Here is a 19,401-nt window from a genome sequence, read left to right as displayed (position 1 = left end):
TCCAAAACGAGCAAAGCTTTTTTTTTGGCGAAAGAATCCTCCAGGGCGCTTAACGTAGCACTCATTCAGCCACTCCTTCATTACACTTTCCATCATCCACCCTTTCTTGTTGACTTTAAAAGGAGATGCCGTTCGGGATCTTTTCTTTCGGCATTGTAATCCGTTTAAGAATCACCATTGGCGGAAGCTTTAAACCAGAAGCTGTGCAGCCAAGAACACAAGTGAAATACGTTCTCTCGTGGCCAGTGGTTCTCAGCGTGATGGACGATTCACCTCTCTTGTTAACAGTCCTAGTGAGAGAGGCAGGTCAAACGTCAAAAGGCACTTCATCCATATTTATGATCTGGTCCGGTCCGATGGAATATTCCTCTATCTTTCTTTGTGTGAATTCGCAGAAGTTTGTTATTTTTTCCTGGTAGTCGGGAGGGAGTTGCTGACACAGTCGTCTGCACCCTGATGGACAGTCCCTTTCGTCTCATAAATCTGAAACACCAAGATGGTCCACCTCTAAAATGTTCAATTTTCATTTCGGTGGCGACTGTTTTGGCCTTCAGTCGGATCTGCACAGTGGAGACACCTCGGCCGCCTGCTCTCTGTGTGTTCACCCAGTGGATCTGCACAGTGGAGACACCTCGGCCGCCTGCTCTCCGTGTGTTCACCCAGTCTGCACAGTGGAGACACCTCGGCCGCCTGCTCTCTGTGTGTGTTCACCCAGTGGATCTGCACAGTGGAGACACCTCGGCCGCCTGCTCTCCGTGTGTTCACCCAGTCTGCACAGTGGAGACACCTCGGCCGCCTGCTCTCTGTGTGTGTTCACCCAGTGGATCTGCACAGTGGAGACACCTCGGCCGCCTGCTCTCTGTGTGTTCACCCAGTGGATCTGCACAGTGGAGACACCTCGGCCGCCTGCTCTCTGTGTGTTCACCCAGTGGATCTGCACAGTGGAGACACCTCGGCCGCCTGCTCTCTGTGTGTTCACCCAGTGGATCTGCACAGTGGAGACACCTCGGCCGCCTGCTCTCCGTGTGTTCACCCAGTGGATCTGCACAGTGGAGACACCTCGGCCGCCTGCTCTCTGTGTGTTCACCCAGTGGATCTGCACAGTGGAGACACCTCGGCCGCCTGCTCTCTGTGTGTTCACCCAGTCTTCAACAAAGTCTTCAAGTTCGGGCCATCTGCTTTTATTACCTCTGAACGCTTTTTTTTTAACTTTTTGCATTGAGACAGTTCTTCCCGCTGGCGTCCCCAACGTCTCACCATTGACTCATTGATGCCAAGGGTACGTGCAGCAGCGCGATTTCCTTCTTTTACTGCCAGATTGACTGCCTTTAACTTTTAAAAGCTGCATCATATGCATATCTACGTTTGTTTTCCATAATGAGGAGTTGTGCATGAAAACTGCACAAACTGTCTTGCTCTCGTTCTGTCTCTCGGTTACACTTTTCCACTTTTCCTCGTGCGTGCGCTACCTGCACTCTTCCGGTCTCCAGCTTTTGCTTTCGTTTTTAGGATAGATTTAGGAGGTCCCCTAGTGGCCGTTAGCTGTAAAAATCCATCTTCCAAAAGAAAGTTGGTTTGACTGCATATGATGTGGGTCAATCTAGCCAGATTATTTCTTATTCTGATTGTCGCGCTGCACGCTGCCGGTACACCAATGAGTCACAATGAGAAGCAATGAAAAACAACAGGGTTAACAACCCGTTAACCCTTCATGTGCCTTGACTGCAGCGGCAGAGCGTGGGCGAGATGACAAAGCAGAGGTGCGCGCATAGTGGCGACTGTCAAGGCGAAAACAGTACTAAACTGTAGTTGATTAAATTACTTTCTGATGACATTAGGTTGCAATAAATACACTCTAACGAAATTCGTTCGCTCATAAAATTCGTGACATTCTAAATGTGATTTAATATTGTTTAATGACAAACCGGCCCGACTCGCGTTTTTATGCAACGCGTAATAACACTGGCATTTGTCACAAGTTAAGTTGCTATAACTTATAACGTTAATTATGATAAGTGTAAAGACATAATAATCAAAAAACAAATAAAAGGGGGACAAAAATAAATAAAAAGTGACATGGGTTCATCCATTGTTTATTTACATTTCAATTTATTTTCTGGTTTCCTTTTCATTCTTCTATGATGTCGTCTCCTTTCTTCCTTTCAGCGACTTCGGGTCATGAATTATTTAATAGGATTATTATTACTATTAACATTTTGCTATTCTTGTGTGTTTCAACACCTCACTAAGTGCACGCGCACAGACCACACCCAGCTTCTCGTTTGTAGTCTTCCCACCAGCATTGGGACACAATACTGTCGGACAAATAACAAGAATTAACTCATTTACAAGTTGTATTAAGTTTAGCAAATAAGGGAACAGATCAATAACATTTCAATGCAGTAAAAAAAAAGCAATATTTCGATATTTCGATTTTTACATTTTCGGGTTTTGTCCACATATAAGCCGCACCGTTATATAAGCCGCAGGGTCGAAAAATGGGGAAAAAAGCCGCGGCTTATAGTCCGAAAAGTACGGTATATGTGTACTTATGCACGCTAGAGAAGCGGGCTGAAAAATCTATTATCCATGACCTGGTCAGCGCTAACGTCATACACACACACACACAGACACGCTGCGATGGCTGAGAAAAAAAACATCTGATTAACCCAATACTGGTAAAATAGAGTCCTTACCTCACATCAGATGTTCTGCAAAAAGATTAATCCAATTCCAAATATTTATCGCGTTTATTGATCCAACATTATAGTCCAAAACACATAATCGAAAGCTGCTCCGAGCCTGGCCAGTGAATGTGATAATAACACGATACTTGCCAGAGAACGGAAAACCCCCGGACCGGACTTTTTTTCTGAGGCACATGCCCACCCAATCCAATCCAATGATGTGCATTACCATCCGGGAGACGATAGGTGGCAGTATTTGCCCTTTTTTTAGCTCAGACCCATTCACAATGATAACGTCAGGCTGGATGGATGAAAAATGTATGGATATCGCTAATAAAAGAAATAACGATTAAAAGACGAGAAAACTCGTCATTGGCACTCAACGCATGGGCGAGTTAGTAGGGGTGGACGGTATGGTCTAAAATTTATATCACGGTATAATTTGAAGCATAGACGGTAACGGTATATATCACGGTATCAGTGTTTCCGTTAGAATAATTTTTGCAGCGGGAGCCGGGAGGACGGCGGCAGCAGTGGATTTGCGAATAGCATGCAGCTGCAGAGCCGCAGAGCCAGCGGCGCTTTCAGGTCTGGTCACAGCTTTCAGCCGTTGGGTGGGGGGGCGCTGTTGAGCGGACCTGACCTGAAAGCGCCGCTGGCTCTGCGGCTCTGCAGCTGCATGCTATTCGCAAATCCACTGCTGCCGCCGTCCTCCCGGCTCCCGCTGCAGCCGTCGTTATCATAACACTACACGCATATCATAATGTTTACAGCAAACTGTAGTTGATCACCAGGTATGTTTTATTAACGTAGAATAATTCATATAAGAAAAACGATAGGGACATCTCTTACCTTTCTCCACTGGTTAAAAATGCCAGGAACTGAAATTGAAACTTGCTGTGCGCTGCGGTGATATGTGTTTATTATGAAATGACAATTGCGTGTTGACACGCCTACTGCGCGAAGCCTCCTAAATAACTTTTTCCAGTTTGCACATATCTATTATCTATGACTAATTCGATCTATTTTTAGGGGCAAATGCGATTGAAATAGTCGCGCTGTGGTTACATGATGTCATTGCTATTTTAGAGCTACTCTACCGGTTACACGGTATAGTCAAAATCCATACCGTAGAGCAAATTAATACCGTTTATACCGTATACCGTTTATACCGTCCACCCCTACGAGTTAGCACAACTAATCTCGTCGTTGGCACTCAATGTGTTAAGGGACCACACTACTACACTACGCTTGTAATATGCACACAATGCATAGCTTTGCTGGTTGTCATAGTGAAGCCAGGTGAAGTCATTTAGCCGGTCTGTATTGTCATAGTGAAGCCAGGTGAAGTCATTTAGCCCGGTCTGTATTGTCATAGTGAAGCCAGGTGAAGTCATTTAGCCCGGTCTGTATCGTCATAGTGAAGCCAGGTGAAGTCAATTAGCCAGTCTGTATCGTCATAGTGAAGCCAGGTGAAGTCAATTAGCCGGTCTGTATCGTCATAGTGAAGCCAGGTGAAGTCATTTAGCCGGTCTGTATCGTCATAGTGAAGCCAGGTGAAGTCATTTAGCCGGTCTGTGTCATCATAGTGAAGCCAGGTGAAGTCAATTAGCCCTAGGCCTGCCACGATAACACATTTTGCTGGGCGATTAATTGCCCCCGAAAATATCGCGATAAGCGATATTATTGCGACCGGTTAGAGAATTTTTTTTGAGAAATTTATTTCCCAAAACTTTTATTTTGAAGCCCACCGCTCCGTCTTTTCCGGTGTTTGACTTTTATTTTGAAGCCCACCGACCGGACCGGAAGTATTGTTGTTATTATCCTAAGCAGAAACTATGAGCCGACAACATGTCCCGTCCGGTTCTGTTTTTGAGCTAATGATAAAACAAATTGTTGGTGAACAACTACCTTTCGGTTAGTTTTAACGTTAGCTACTAATGTTAGATGCAGCTACTAGAGGCAATCAACGATGAGGAGGAAGCGTCAAAGCAGTAATAGAATAGCTGTGGTGCGTAAGCACTGCAGCACGACTCGAAACTACCGGAGTGTTATAATAAATTAATTCATGTTTAACTTGTCCCAGTCTCCAGTCCTTTGACTAGCCCCACCCGTTCATTGTAAACAATGATGCATGTAATTGTATTAACGTTATTCTGTGTTGTACTTGTAGCTATGCTATACGTTGTATTTCGTTTGTTAGATATTTAGCTAATGTTGTTAGCATGGAATGAGAATCAAAGCTCTATCTTTCATCTTTATTTAGCAGTCCAGTTTCTCCGGGCAGTAGCGAGTAACTACTTGGGTCTAAAAATAGCTAACGTTACACTACAAATAATGCTACTTGGTTAAAAGGAGCAACACTATTGAGAAATGTCTATGTGGCGTTGCCCCACGGAGCTCCCGTGCTGTACTCTAGTAACGTCAGCGGCCCGCCTCCCAACACGGACAGTGACTGAAGGGGCACTGGTTCCGCCTCATTAAAACAAACGCGCAAATAGCAATTAATCGCGCCCGTCAAAATCATTGCATTCATTTTAATTATCGCAGCAATTAATCGATTTATTGCTTATCGCGGCAGGCCTAATTAGCCCGGTCTGTATTGTCATAGTGAAGCCAGGTGAAGTCATTTAGCCGGTCTGTATTGTCATAGTGAAGCCAGGTGAAGTCATTTAGCCAGTCTGTATCGTCATAGTGAAGCCAGGTGAAGTCATTTAGCCGGTCTGTATCGTCATAGTGAAGCCAGGTGATGTCAATTAGCCGGTCTGTATCGTCATAGTGAAGCCAGGTGAAGTCAATTAGCCGGTCTGTATCGTCATAGTGAAGCCAGGTGAAGTCAATTAGCCGGTCTGTATCGTCATAGTGAAGCCAGGTGAAGTCATTTAGCCGGTCTGTATCGTCATAGTGAAGCCAGGTGATGTCAATTAGCCGGTCTGTATTGTCATAGTGAAGCCAGGTGAAGTCATTTAGCCGGTCTGTATTGTCATAGTGAAGCCAGGTGAAGTCATTTAGCCGGTCTGTATTGTCATAGTGAAGCCAGGTGAAGTCATTTAGCCGGTCTGTATTGTCATAGTGAAGCCAGGTGAAGTCATTTAGCCGGTCTGTATTGTTTGTCATAGTGAAGCCAGGTGATGTCAATTAGCCGGTCTGTATTGAACATCTCTTGGCTGCAGAGTTACCTCATCATTGATCCATTGTCTGCGTAGGCAGAACGGGCATAGAAGCGGAATATAAAAATAATCATGTCGTAGTAGCCCATGTTTAATTGCAGCAAATGCAGATTTGTGAGCTAGTAGTAAAACAGCCTCTGTAACATTACTAGTAGTAGCACAGAAGTATGGGAGACTTCCCATTGTCGCAAAATGTTGTCATAGAGAGTAATAGGAGGCAAGAGTCAAGACCAAGACAGAGGGGGGGTGACCAAGACAGAAACAAAACAAACTAATATTACTTTACACATTATTCCCTAGGGAAGGCAATTCATTAAACTACTAGTTATATAATTCAAATTTAGCTTGAATCATAATACTGAATTAAGCATCTATAATCTGTAACCTGCTGTATAAGACTAAATCTAAGATCCAGACTACGGGTCAGGGGACCGACTATGAAAGCATATGATCACAGGGTTGGAATATGAAAGACGGAATAAATAATTTGAGGGGGACATGTGAGCGGAATTCTCACACACACAACAAAAACGATATGATAACATAAAATTCAGAGAGCAAGAGAGAGAAAGAGAGAGCGAGAGAGTGCAGAAGAACCAGTCAAACTGGCAGCATGGTACAGTATGGAGCAGTGATTGACAGTAGGGATGCCCCAATCACGTTTTTTGCCACCGATACCGATCACCGATCGTCTATGAGCCATATCGGCCGATTACACTGCCGATTAGGGTTGGGCACCGAGAACCGGTTCTAATAGGAACCGGTTCCTAACTTCCGGTTCTGGAACCGGAAGTAACATATTTGCATTTCGATTCTTAAATTCGATTATTTGTTAATTAATACCCTAGTTACAGTACAGCAACCAAATTAAACTGTATCAAGGCAACTGACAATGTGAATAGTATGAAAAAAAAATTAGATTTAAAAAAATAATAATAATAATAATCTCCTGCGAAATAAGCTGTGACCTGTTTTTCCCCCTCCATTTTCCTCCGATTTTCTCCCATCCCAATGTTAGTCATTATGCCAATTCCCAATCCCCTTCCTGGTCGCTGCGCACTTACCCCCCACAGTCAGATCATCTGGGAGAGTGGAGGCTATCACGTGCTTCCTCCGACACAGGTCCAGCCAATCAACCGCTTCTTTTCACCTGGCAGCGCGGATATTCTCCGAGAGGGCGTAGCGTGTGGAAGGATCACACTATCCCACTCAGGTCCCATCCGCGCTTAGCAGGCGCCCCGACCGAACTGTAGGAGTCGCTGTTTACAACGACCCGGACCCACCCCGCCAGCTTCTCCCACCCTCTAATACTGCCAATTGTATTAGTGTGAACGGCCAGCCAAGCTGGTGACAACCCCGGAGCTGTGAGCTGGATTCGAACAGGCGAATCCAGCTCACAGCTCCGGGGTTAGTGATGAACGCAATCTCCGCTACGCCACCTAACCGCCTTAAGCAAATTATTTTAATATATTTATTGATAATTGATTAATCAATACATGTCAATTCAATCTTAAGCTTAAATTGTAACCTACTGTTAAACATCATCAGACTCCTCACTCTACCCTCTTTGCAGGATTAAACAGAACATAATAAAACTTAAACCTCCTCAATCATGTCCTCATCAGAGTCCTCTGGTTTTCTTTTTGACTTTGACTGAGAAAATAATAATCACACACAAAGGGATAATGGCTTATACTAGCAGACTTAATGATTTTAGAATATGTCAGATAATGAAATGAAATAGTCATCAACTATCCAGTTAGTATTTATAGTGTAACGTTTGGCTTTAAATCATATTGAACGTAGAGAGAGAGAGAGAGAGAGAGCGAGAGAGAGAGAGAGAGAGAGGGGGGGGGGGGGAGAGAGCCCCCGTCTGAGCAATAGTATGCAGCCTCGTATGGGTTCTGTGGTCCTGCAGCTGGATGCATCTCCGTCTGAGTCGCGTAGTTGATGATGTCACACACACTAGACTAGGATGTCAACAGAACACACGGAGCCTGGATGCATGAAGCGATATAAAGAAACCAATAGCCAATAAATGTGAAGTTATCTTTGAACCCCTGTTGTCAAGCCTCGTTAATATAACCCCTTTCTAGGGCTGGGCGATAAAACGATAACGATAACTATCGCGATAAATTATTTCCTCGAAATAAACATGAAACGTGGTCGCAAAGTTTCGATATATCGATTTTCCAAGCTTGGATATGAGCACACGCACTAACAACCAATCGGTGAAGGAGATGGCCGATAGAGGAAGGAGACCCGGAAGGAGGTAGGACTCTGTAAACAAGGCTGGCTATGGCTAATTAGCTTGCACGCCGCTATTTCACAGGTTACCTGCCGAGTTGGTGTGTGTTTTGAATTCTGAGGGTAACTGTTATAGTAGTGTGGGGTATACGGTGGACGTCGTTGCAATGAATTGGGCGGAACAGAGTATTTTAGGGTCATTTTTTAGTACATTGTCATGAAATACTCCGCTTGGAAACGAGGCTGGCTATGGCTAATTAGCTTGCACGCCGCTATTTCACAGGTTACCTGCCGAGTTGGTGTGTGTTTTGAATTCTGAGGGTAACTGTTATAGTAGTGTGGGGTATACGGTGGACGTCGTTGCAATGAATTGGGCGGAACAGAGTATTTTAGGGTCATTTTTTAGTACATTGTCATGAAATACTCCGCTTGGAAACGGGGCTGGCTATGGCTAATTAGCTTGCACGCCGCTATTTCACAGGTTACCTGCCGAGTTGGTGTGTGTTTTGAATTCTGAGGGTAACTGTTATAGTAGTGTGGGGTATACGGTGGACGTCGTTGCAATGAATTGGGCGGAACAGAGTATTTTAGGGTCATTTTTGAGTCATGAGATACTCCGCTTGAGATACTCCGCTCTGTGCTAACGTGCGCGGACTGATGACGACATCAATTCGACTCTCGAGACATTCACAGCAGCAAAACAAGTCAGCCCGCGTATCGGCGCCGGGCATAATAAGTTAATTAAACTTGACAGACATTATATCGACGATAATTATCGATATCGAGTTATATGAAAATAATTTTATAATTTTATCGCGATAACGTTTTTGGTCATATCGCCCAGCCCTACCCCTTTCCTCACTAATGGAACTGATTTTGTGGACTCACTGACGGTGCTTTGAGCGTTTCCAGGATTAGCAGCTAACGCTAATTAGCTTAGCCAGCTCATGGTCTGTCTGTGTCTATAATGAAATGATAGGAAAAGCTCTGCGAAACGTTCTTTTGTTAGGTGGTCCCCGCTCTCGCTGCCGCGGTGGGTTTTCTTTTTAGCGGTCGGCTTACTCTTTCCATAGTTCCATATTATTTGTAACCCATTTAAAGTTATTAAGCTAACGTTAGCTCCCTACAGAGCAAGCAGGCGCCACGGGCAGTCAGGACAGAAGAGTAGTGGATGTGACATCGGTAAACAAACCACAAATTAGGCCTGTCGTAAGACCAAAAGACTGCAGCTTTAATTATTTTACATGACTATTTTGTGACCCGCCGCATGGCAGACAGACCTCTCACAGTGGCACTCGCCAAACCTAAAATCTGGTCGCCAATGGCGGGTGGCGGGCTCTAATTTCGGGCCCTGCACACAGGTGCTCTCTAAAGTGGTTTGCTGGGTGTTGGGACTTCAGGGCCTAACAAAAATAATGGTTTGGTTCCGGTTGCCGACCGACCCTGCCGATTTAGGTGCGACCCAATTTATTTTATGAGTTTAAAAAACGATATATATATAAAAAAGATGATAATAATAATAATAATTACAATAAAGTTTCATAAAAATCTTAGTCAAACCTTTAGTATTATGGATATTAATACATGCTGGCAGAGTACATGCATCCATGTTGTCGTGAACATTTTAATTAAATAAAGAAATTCCCTATCCATAGTCGCCGTGGGAAGAGATAAAAATAAAAAAATTTAATTAAATAAATTCCCTACCTACTCATGGCCTTAACTGTCAACCAACAGGAACCAAACAATATTTTTTTTTATGCCCAAGGGTCTTATTAAATTAGTTGTGTTGAAACCTTTTACATTGCTTCCCCCACAAGGTATTTTATCCTGGGATACATTGCAGATGGCATTTGTTGTTCCTGACTGGCAGACCCCAGGTGGTGAGAGCAGGCAACTGCACCTCCTCATCCATCACCCTCAACATAGGGGCCCCCCAGGGCTGTGTTCTGAGTCCCCTCCTCTACTCCCTGTACACACACGACTGTGTGGCTCAGCGGAGTAGCAATACAATCATCAAATTTGCTGACGACACAGTGGTGGTGGGCCTGATCTCTGCCAACGACGAGAGGGCCTACCTGGAAGAGGTCAAGGTCCTGGCGGGATGGTGCCAGGAAAACAGCCTCTCCCTGAACGTCAGCAAAACAAAGGAGATGATTGTGGACTTCAGGAGGTCGGGGGTCAAGGACTACAGCCCCCTCAGCATCGACGGGGCACCGGTTGAGAGAGTCAACAGCTTTAAGTACCTCGGAGCCTACATATCCGAGGACTTGACATGGACCACACACATTGACAGTGTTGTGAAGAAGGCACGACAACGCCTCTACTTCCTCAGGCGCCTAAGGAAGTTCCAAGTCAGTCAGAAGATCCTTAAGAACTTCTACTCATGTACAATAGAGAGCATCTTGACCGGCAACATCACCTCCTGGTTTGGGAATAGCACTGCACAAGACCGAAGCAGACTACAAAGAGTGACACGTTCAGCCGAACGCACAATTGGAGGGGGGCTCCCCACCCTCCAGAACATTTACAACAAGCATTGCAAGGGCAAGGCTAAGAGAATCATTAAAGACTCCAGTCACCCGAACAACTGCCTCTTTGAACTGCTGCGGTCAGGCAAGCGATACCGGAGTCTCAAGGCGAGCACAGAAAGACTCAGAAGAAGCTTCTATCCCCAGGCCATCAGGCTGCTAAACAAACAATGAACACTACACAACAACAACCACCAAACGCACATAGCACACACATCCACACGCACACACTCACTTTAAACAAACACACTGTAGCACCCACTCCACACACTTTATAGCACACACCCACTTTAAACAAACACACTGTAGCACCCACTCCCCACACTTTATATTTATTGATGAAGGATTGCACTACAACCCGTACACCTTACTGTAAATTGTACCTAAATTGTACCTCATCCCATTTCTGCTTTGCACTATATAGTACTGTACATTAGTACACTGCATAGTATTGTATATTATATGGTAACTCAGAACATTGTACATATGTCTATACCGAACACTGTGACCTCATTTTCTTCTTCTAAATTACATGCTATACTATGTTATTTGATACTATCTTGTCTAGCACAGTCTCTGGAGCGTAACAGTAAGAAGCATTTTGTATGAAAGTATTCTGTACTTCTGTATGACAACTATTAAAGAAACTTGAAACTTGAAACTTGTTGCATCCGTCTCAGACACTTTGTAATAGTTCCACACCAGTGACCACTAGGCATGGGCGGTATGACGGTATTAAGGCAGGGCTGTACGCTAAGCTTTTTCACTAGGGGCACACACAGGGTTTGAGATAGGTCTATTCCCCCCTCCCCTTCCTGGTTGTTGCACGCATTTGCCCCCCCCCCCCCACTTGCCGGTCTAGGGAGGGTCGATAGATACTATCACATGTCCCCTCCGATACATGTGGAGACAGCCAGCCGCTTCTTTTCACCTGACAGCGAGGACTCTCACTGGGGGAGCGTAACGTGTGGGAGGCTCACACTACTTCCCCCAGTTCCCTTCCTCGCTGAGCAGGCGCCCCGACCGACCTGTAGGAGTCGCTGTTTACAACGACCAGGATACACACCCCGCCGGCTTCCCACCCGTTAACACTGCCAATTGTGTTAGTATGGACGACCGACCAAGCCGGAGGCACCGCTGACAGCCGGATTCAATACCAGTGTCTCTGCGGTGGTAGACAGACGCTTAGTCCACTGCGATACCCGGCCAAGAACATTATTGAACTAGAAATCATCCTCCCCTCCTTGCTTTCGGAGGTAGTTCGACGAGATGGTTGGATAAATGGAGAATGCGCTTCTTCCGAGTCCACTTAATAGATTCATGAAAATATATTCACGAGTTATCTCGAAGAGAACTAACCTACCGGTAATTGTATGCATTTCCGGTAAAGGCTTAATTCATATTGTCTGGCAGCTATGTGTGTGCTTTTTCTTTTTCTTTCCGTTTCATAGTTTTTTTGTTTATTTCTCTATTTATTTGTGTTGAATAATATCTATGTGCAATTTAAAAAAAATCTACAATAAAATACAAGAATAATATTTTTTTTATAAATAATAAAAAATAAAATAAAGACATGTTAGCAACACTAGAATAAAAACCTTATTTGAACAGGAGAATTAACTCTACGAAGCCAGTTCCGGAAAACAAATATCTCAATAATGAAAAGAGGTCTGAGTAATGGTCAGATATTAACGCCTATCGCAAAACACAACGTTATAACAAAGGAAAAACAAAAACGTGGCAGACGGAAGGAAGAAAGCACAGCAAGAACATTCCAGAGGTTTCTTTTGATGTCTTCCTTGTGCTCCTGAACAGCAGGTCTGACTTAACTTACTGCTATGACTGGTTTCTAGACCAAATCCCACCTCCTCCTTTATTCTCAGCATCTCTCTCTCTCTCTCTCTCGCTCTCCCTCAGTCCCTCCCCATTACAAGCTTTAAGCGCATCTCTGTAGCCAGGTTTTGCAAGTGCTGGAGTGGCACATTCCCAGCCCCTGCTGTGTAAAACAACTAGGCCCAATTGATCTTTATGAATATCAATTTGTTTACAATTGATCAGCTTATTCGTGATACCCGATACATTTGGGCAGCGGTGGCCTAAAAGGTTTGAGAAGTGGATTTGTGACCAGAAGGTTGTCGGTTTGATCAGGTCAATCAGGACCATGGAGAGCTCCCCGCAGCCTGCCATCAGGTCAATCAGGACCATGGAGAGCTCCCCGCAGCCTGCCATCAGGTCAATCAGGACCATGGAGAGCTCCCCGCAGCCTGCCATCAGGTCAGTCAGGACCACGGAGAGCTCCCCGCAGCCTGCCATCAGGTCAGTCAGGACCATGGAGAGCTCCCCGCAGCCTGCCATCAGGTCAGTCAGGACCCATGGAGAGCTCCCCGCAGCCTGCCATCAGGTCAGTCAGGACCATGGAGAGCTCCCCGCAGCCTGCCATCAGGTCAGTCAGGACCATGGAGAGCTCCCCGCAGCCTGCCATCAGGTCAGTCAGGACCATGGAGAGCTCCCCGCAGCCTGCCATCAGGTCAGTCAGGACCATGGAGAGCTCCCCGCAGCCTGCCATCAGGTCAATCAGGACCCATGGAGAGCTCCCCGCAGCCTGCCATCAGGTCAATCAGACCCACGGAGAGCTCCCCGCAGCCTGCCATCAGGTCAGTCAGGACCACGGAGAGCTCCCCGCAGACTGCCATCAGGTCAGTCAGGACCCATGGAGAGCTCCCCGCAGCCTGCCATCAGGTCAGTCAGGACCCATGGAGAGCTCCCCGCAGCCTGCCATCAGGTCAGTCAGGACCACGGAGAGCTCCCCGCAGCCTGCCATCAGGTCAGTCAGGACCACGGAGAGCTCCCCGCAGCCTGCCCTCAGGTCAATCAGGACCCATGGAGAGCTCCCTGCAGACTGCCATCAGGTCAGTCAGGACCCATGGAGAGCTCCCCGCAGCCTGACATCAGGTCAATCAGGACCATGGAGAGCTCCCCGCAGCCTGCCATCAGGTCAATCAGGACCATGGAGAGCTCCCCGCAGCCTGCCATCAGGTCAGTCAGGACCATGGAGAGCTCCCCGCAGCCTGCCATCAGGTCAGTCAGGACCACGGAGAGCTCCCTGCAGCCTGCCATCAGGTCAATCAGGACCACGGAGAGCTCCCTGCAGCCTGCCATCAGGTCAGTCAGGACCCATGGAGAGCTCCCCGCAGCCTGCCATCAGGTCAGTTCATATGCGCCTTTTTTGTTGATATTATACATTATGCCTTTTTTGTTGATATTATACATGAATGATATCTGTAAAGTGTCTGAAATATTTAAATTGGTTGTCTTTGCAGATGACACAAATGTTTTATGTTATGGGGATGATCTGCAGCAGCTTTTTAAATGTGGCAAAGGAATTGTACAAATTAAAATGCCGGTTTGATACAAAACAAGCTATCATTAAACCTGAGTAAGACCAAGTGCATGCTGTTTGGAAATCGCAAAATAAATACAGAACTCCATCTGGAAATGTGCAGAACAAACGGGCAAACGCTGTCACTTCCCTGATGAAGACTGACAGGAGCACTTGGATTGGTCCCTGGGTGCGGCCCCATGCCACCAACCCATGTCTGCTCCCGGGGGGGGGGGGGGGGGGTTAGGAGGACGATCGGATGGGTCAAGCGCAGAGACACAATTTAATCGGCGACCCAAAGAAAATGCTTGTGCGTTTCTTATGCGTCACCCATCGCATGTGTGTGTCCAGGGGCAGGGACCGAAACTAGAGAGCGCCACCCGCCATTTGCGCTCAGTTTTTACGTTTGGCGCCTCCCACTGAGACGTCTGAGCGCCGTGTGACGGGCAATCAAATAGTCATGTGAAAACCGAAAATCATGATCCAATTCTTTAGCGGAGTTCTCACTCGCTGTCTCAGCCGACATGAAGCACGCACCACGCACTGCTGCTAGCCCCTCCCCACCTGTTTCTGTATGCCTGCATGTAAACAGAGGCTATTGCCTCCGAGTCACCGTGACGTTAGTTAGCACTGCTGCTGCTGCTAATGCCTGCATGTAAACAGAGGCTATTGCCTCACCGTGACGTTAGTCTAGTCAGTGTGGGACCTTCGTGAGATAACGTTAGCTACCGTTACAAAATGACCCAGTCAACTATTCACTTAGTTTAATACACGAGGCATTGTGTAAGGTTATCCAGCCGGCTAGCTACGGATAGCTCCCGACATCAACAAATCCTCCAGCAATAGTCCAGTGCATAATACCTCCGTTGGCTAGGTAACTAGTCACTACGAAATGTCGCAGTAAACTAAATAGTTCACTGAGGCGTTGTCCCAACGCCATCCAGCAGTAGCTACAGATAGCTCTTGGCATCAATGTCCTACAACAACAACATGCGTATTCGAGTCCCTGGTTTACATCGCATGAGTGAGGGCTGCTGACTAGGGTCCAGGTGCAGCGCCGGAGAATTCTTTTGCATGCTGAATGTAGCGTTTAGGGTCCAGCTGCACCCCCGGAGAATCCTTGGTGGAGCTGGAGGCCACTCGAGTATACACACAGACAGTGGAGCTGTTTGCAGACAGCGAGGTGGCGATGTCTCGCAGATAACACAATCACAAGTATGATTATATAATATATATATTTTATTAAAAAAAAATCTATATAAAATAATAATAAAAAAAATGTGTATCAAAAAAAAGTTGGCGGGTAAGAAATATGCTTGGCGGGTAGATTCTTCCCATCTACCCGCCACTGGCCGGTGAGTCAAAAAGTTAATTTCGCTCCCTGTGTGTGTCGCTGCATGACTATGTTGCAATGTGCGCAACGAATAAAGACTTCTTCAAAGTCGAGTTTAATAAAAAAAAATCTATATATTTTGATATAGAGATAAAAAGGTGAATGTGATGTACCACGTGCTAGTAAGTGATATTGTAAAACAAGGGACTGGGGAATATGCTCTGTAATATCACTAGGGGTTTCTCTGCTCTGGACTTTTGGGTCCGATACGGATTGCCATTCTCTCACAAGCTAAATTATGCTGATTCCAATACCAATTTATAATGCGACGTGGACTCGATCTCTTTTAAACGGCGTGCTGCTGACATGTTCTAGGATGCCAATTGCCTCATCTCAAACCCTGCCCTTTCCTTGATCCGCCAATCACAACTGTTGCTTCCCTCGACCACACAAAGTTAATGGGAATCCATTGCTGGATGAGATACAAGATCCCAACACACACCACCGACATCAAGTCAAAAGTGACCTTTAGTGACGACCATTTCTGCCGTGAGGCCATTTGTTTATTGGTCAACGTGCTGCTTTCAGACCTGAGGGATAGCTAGCTTGCGCAGCTAGGGCTAATGTGGGCAATGCGGCCTATAAATCTAGAAGCGCTATTGAAAGGAGATGACCCACGGTTGCCATGTATCCCACAGTTCTTTTGAGTTCACGAGGAATGCGTAATTGCGTATGTAAATATGTAAAACGCACAATATTTGGATCAGCAGCACCTCCTGGTGGTCCCCAGGTCCAGGCTCAAAACAAGGGGTGATCGTGCCTTCGAGGTGACGGCACCAAGGCTCTGGAACGCGCTCTCCCCCTGGACCTGCGAACTGCCCCCTCAGAAAACTCTTTTAAAAAAACAGCTAAAACACATGTTTAGACAGGCCTTTGGTCATATATAGGCACCCTTTTTGTCCTCACTGTTCCTATAGTTTTTAATTAGTGACTAATGATTTTATTAAAATTATTTTATTTGGTTTTGAACACTGTTTTTAACTGCTGTCTATTGTCATTTATTTCTGATTTGTGTTTTTATATGCTAGCTGTAGTGTAAAGCACCCTGTGCATTTGTGCTGTGAATGGTGCTATATAAATAAAGGTAATTCATTCATTCATGGAATTTCTCCCTTTTGTTGGGGACATTGAAATCTTCCAGGAGACATGTGGACCGATTTTTTCTAACTGAAACCCTGGACTAGTGTCACATGTGGGAGATAAGAAGAGAGAGGAGATGTCTCAACGATAGAGGGACTAGTGTCACATGTGGGAGATAAGAAGAGAGAGAGGGGAGATGTCTCAACGATAGAGGGACTAGTGTCACATGTGGGAGATAAGAAGAGAGAGAGAGGAGATGTCTCACCGATAGAGGGACTAGTGTCACATGTGGGAGATAAGAAGAGAGAAAGGGGAGATGTCTCAACGATAGAGGGACTAGTGTCACATGTGGGAGATAAGAAGAGAGAGAGAGGAGATGTCTCAACGATAGAGGGACTAGTGTCACATGTGGGAGATAAGAAGAGAGAAAGGGGAGATGTCTCAACGATAGAGGGACTAGTGTCACATGTGGGAGATAAGAAGAGAGAGAGAGGAGATGTCTCACCGATAGAGGGACTAGTGTCACATGTGGGAGATAAGAAGAGAGAGAGAGGAGATGTCTCAACGATAGAGGGACTAGTGTCACATGTGGGAGATAAGAAGAGAGAGAGAGGAGATGTCTCACCGATAGAGGGACTAGTGTCACATGTGGGAGATAAGAAGAGAGAGAGAGGAGATGTCTCACCGATAGAGGGACTAGTGTCACATGTGGGAGATAAGAAGAGAGAGAGAGGAGATGTCTCAACGATAGAGGGACTAGTGTCACATGTGGCAGGGCTCTACAGTGCGACCAAATTGCTCGCATATGCCCCTAAAAATATTTGTATGCGAACCGTAAAAATCAATTACGCGCACGCTGTGCGAATACAGATTATAGCCTCTCTCGTCTTTTTTTTCCTCCGCTGCGAGATCGTTAAAAAACTACAAGTCCCACATTGCACTCAAGCCAACGGTCCAATCACAGTAGAGTGAAGTGACTGGTTTCATGGGAAATAAAGCAAATGACCAAGATTCGGAAGCTCTCGTTTTGCTTGTTTACTTCCTGAAACTCCGCGATCAGGGCTCTCGTTTTCCGAGACACCAACTTATTATAGTCTCTCTCTTACCAATAGCAATAGATTTTAGAACACCTAGATTTATCGATAGCAATAGTAATATAACGTTAATGCAACAAAACGAATGCCTTGCTTTGTTAATCATAACGTTGATGCAGTAGCGTATGTCGGTGTGTTGGCTGTAACGGACATGACAATAACATAACGTGTACACATTAAAATTGCGATAATCTATTCTAACATTTTCAAATCGATGCAGTTGAATTTCCCCCTTAGGATCGATGCATTGTTACACCCCTACACCAAAGTCACTGGCCCACTGTGTATCTGTGTGTATAATAACTTGGCTAGCGTTATCAACAGCAGAGGTGGGCAATGGGTCCAGCTGCAGCGCCGGAGTGCAAGCGATGTGATGTAATTGGCAGACTCGACTGTCAATCAATGGTCTACCTGACACGCAAACTCAAACAATGTTTCTGTACTGGAGGTGTGATTGATTGATTGATTGACAACTTTATTAACAGATTGCAGAATGGGTACAATACAGTACAGCTCAATACACACAATTGTTAAGGGGATGCAGACCAGAGAAAGACTTTCGTCTTGTTTACATCAGGGTCCCCCATTTTCAATTAATCAGGAAAGTGTACAGTAGGAAAGTGTACAGTATTTCAATAGGCAACCCTGAAAGGATTATTTTTCTAGAAGAGCAACACAGCCAAAACATAAGCATTGTATGCATAAAAGGGGCTAAAGTTAAGTGACTGAACCTTTTGTAGCAGTAGTTTGATTTGATAGTTTATTTGATAGGGACAGCACATGTTAATGAACATCAAGTGCAAAATACAAAATGTAAACATGCAGGGTTGTAGCAAGAGCTAATTTACACACATGCACGCACAGTACAAATATACATTTATTAAAAAAAAAAAAACTCTGTTACTTGAAATATTTTCACTGTGCTCCTAAATATTTTTGGGTGCTCCTAAATTTCTTTGTGTGCTCCTAAATTTTTTCATTTAGGAGCACCTGTGCCCCTAGTGAAAAAGGTTAGCGTAGAGCCCTGTGTGGGAGATAAGAAGAGAGAGAGAGGAGATGTCTCAACGATAGAGGGACTAGTGTCACATGTGGGAGATAAGAAGAGAGAGAGAGGAGATGTCTCACCGATAGAGGGACTAGTGTCACATGTGGGAGATAAAAAGAGAGAGAGGAGATGTCTCAACGATAGAGGGACTAGTGTCACATGCAGGGAGCGAAATTAACTTTTTGACTCGCCGGCCAGTGGCTGGTAGATGAGAAAAATCTACCCGCCAAGCATATTTCTTACCAGCCATTTAATTTTTTTTTATAAAATATATATATTATATAATCATACTTGTAGTTGTATTATCTGCGAGACATCGCCACCACGCAACAAGTCAAAATGCTCGCTATCTGCAAACAGCTCCACTGTCTGTGTGTATACTCGAGTAGCCTCCAGCTCCAGCAAGGATTCTCCGGCGCTGCAGCTGGGCCCTATACTGTAGCCTCCAGCTCCAGCAAGGACTCTCCGGCGCTGCAGCTGGACCCTACTGGAGCTAACGTGTACTAGGTAGCTACCTATCCAACGGAGGTATTATGCACTACTAGACTTGCTGGAGCATTTGTTGATATCGGGAGCTATCAGTAGCTAGCCGGCTAGATAACGGACAATGCCTCAGTATTAAACTAAAAGTGAATAGTTGACTGGGTCATTTTGTAACGGTAGCTAACGTTAGAGCAGTCAGCAGACTGCCCGGCCCGACTCTAGCCTCTCTGTTTACATGGGGTTGGGAGGGGCTGGAGGAGGGAGGAGCAGCGCGTTGCATGTCTGTGTGCTT

The sequence above is a fragment of the Notolepis coatsorum genome, assembly GCF_963971535.1.
Source record: "Notolepis coatsorum genome assembly, chromosome: 7".
NCBI classification, from domain to species: Eukaryota; Metazoa; Chordata; class Actinopteri; order Aulopiformes; family Paralepididae; genus Notolepis; species Notolepis coatsorum.
This window is presented reverse-complemented; position numbering follows the sequence as displayed.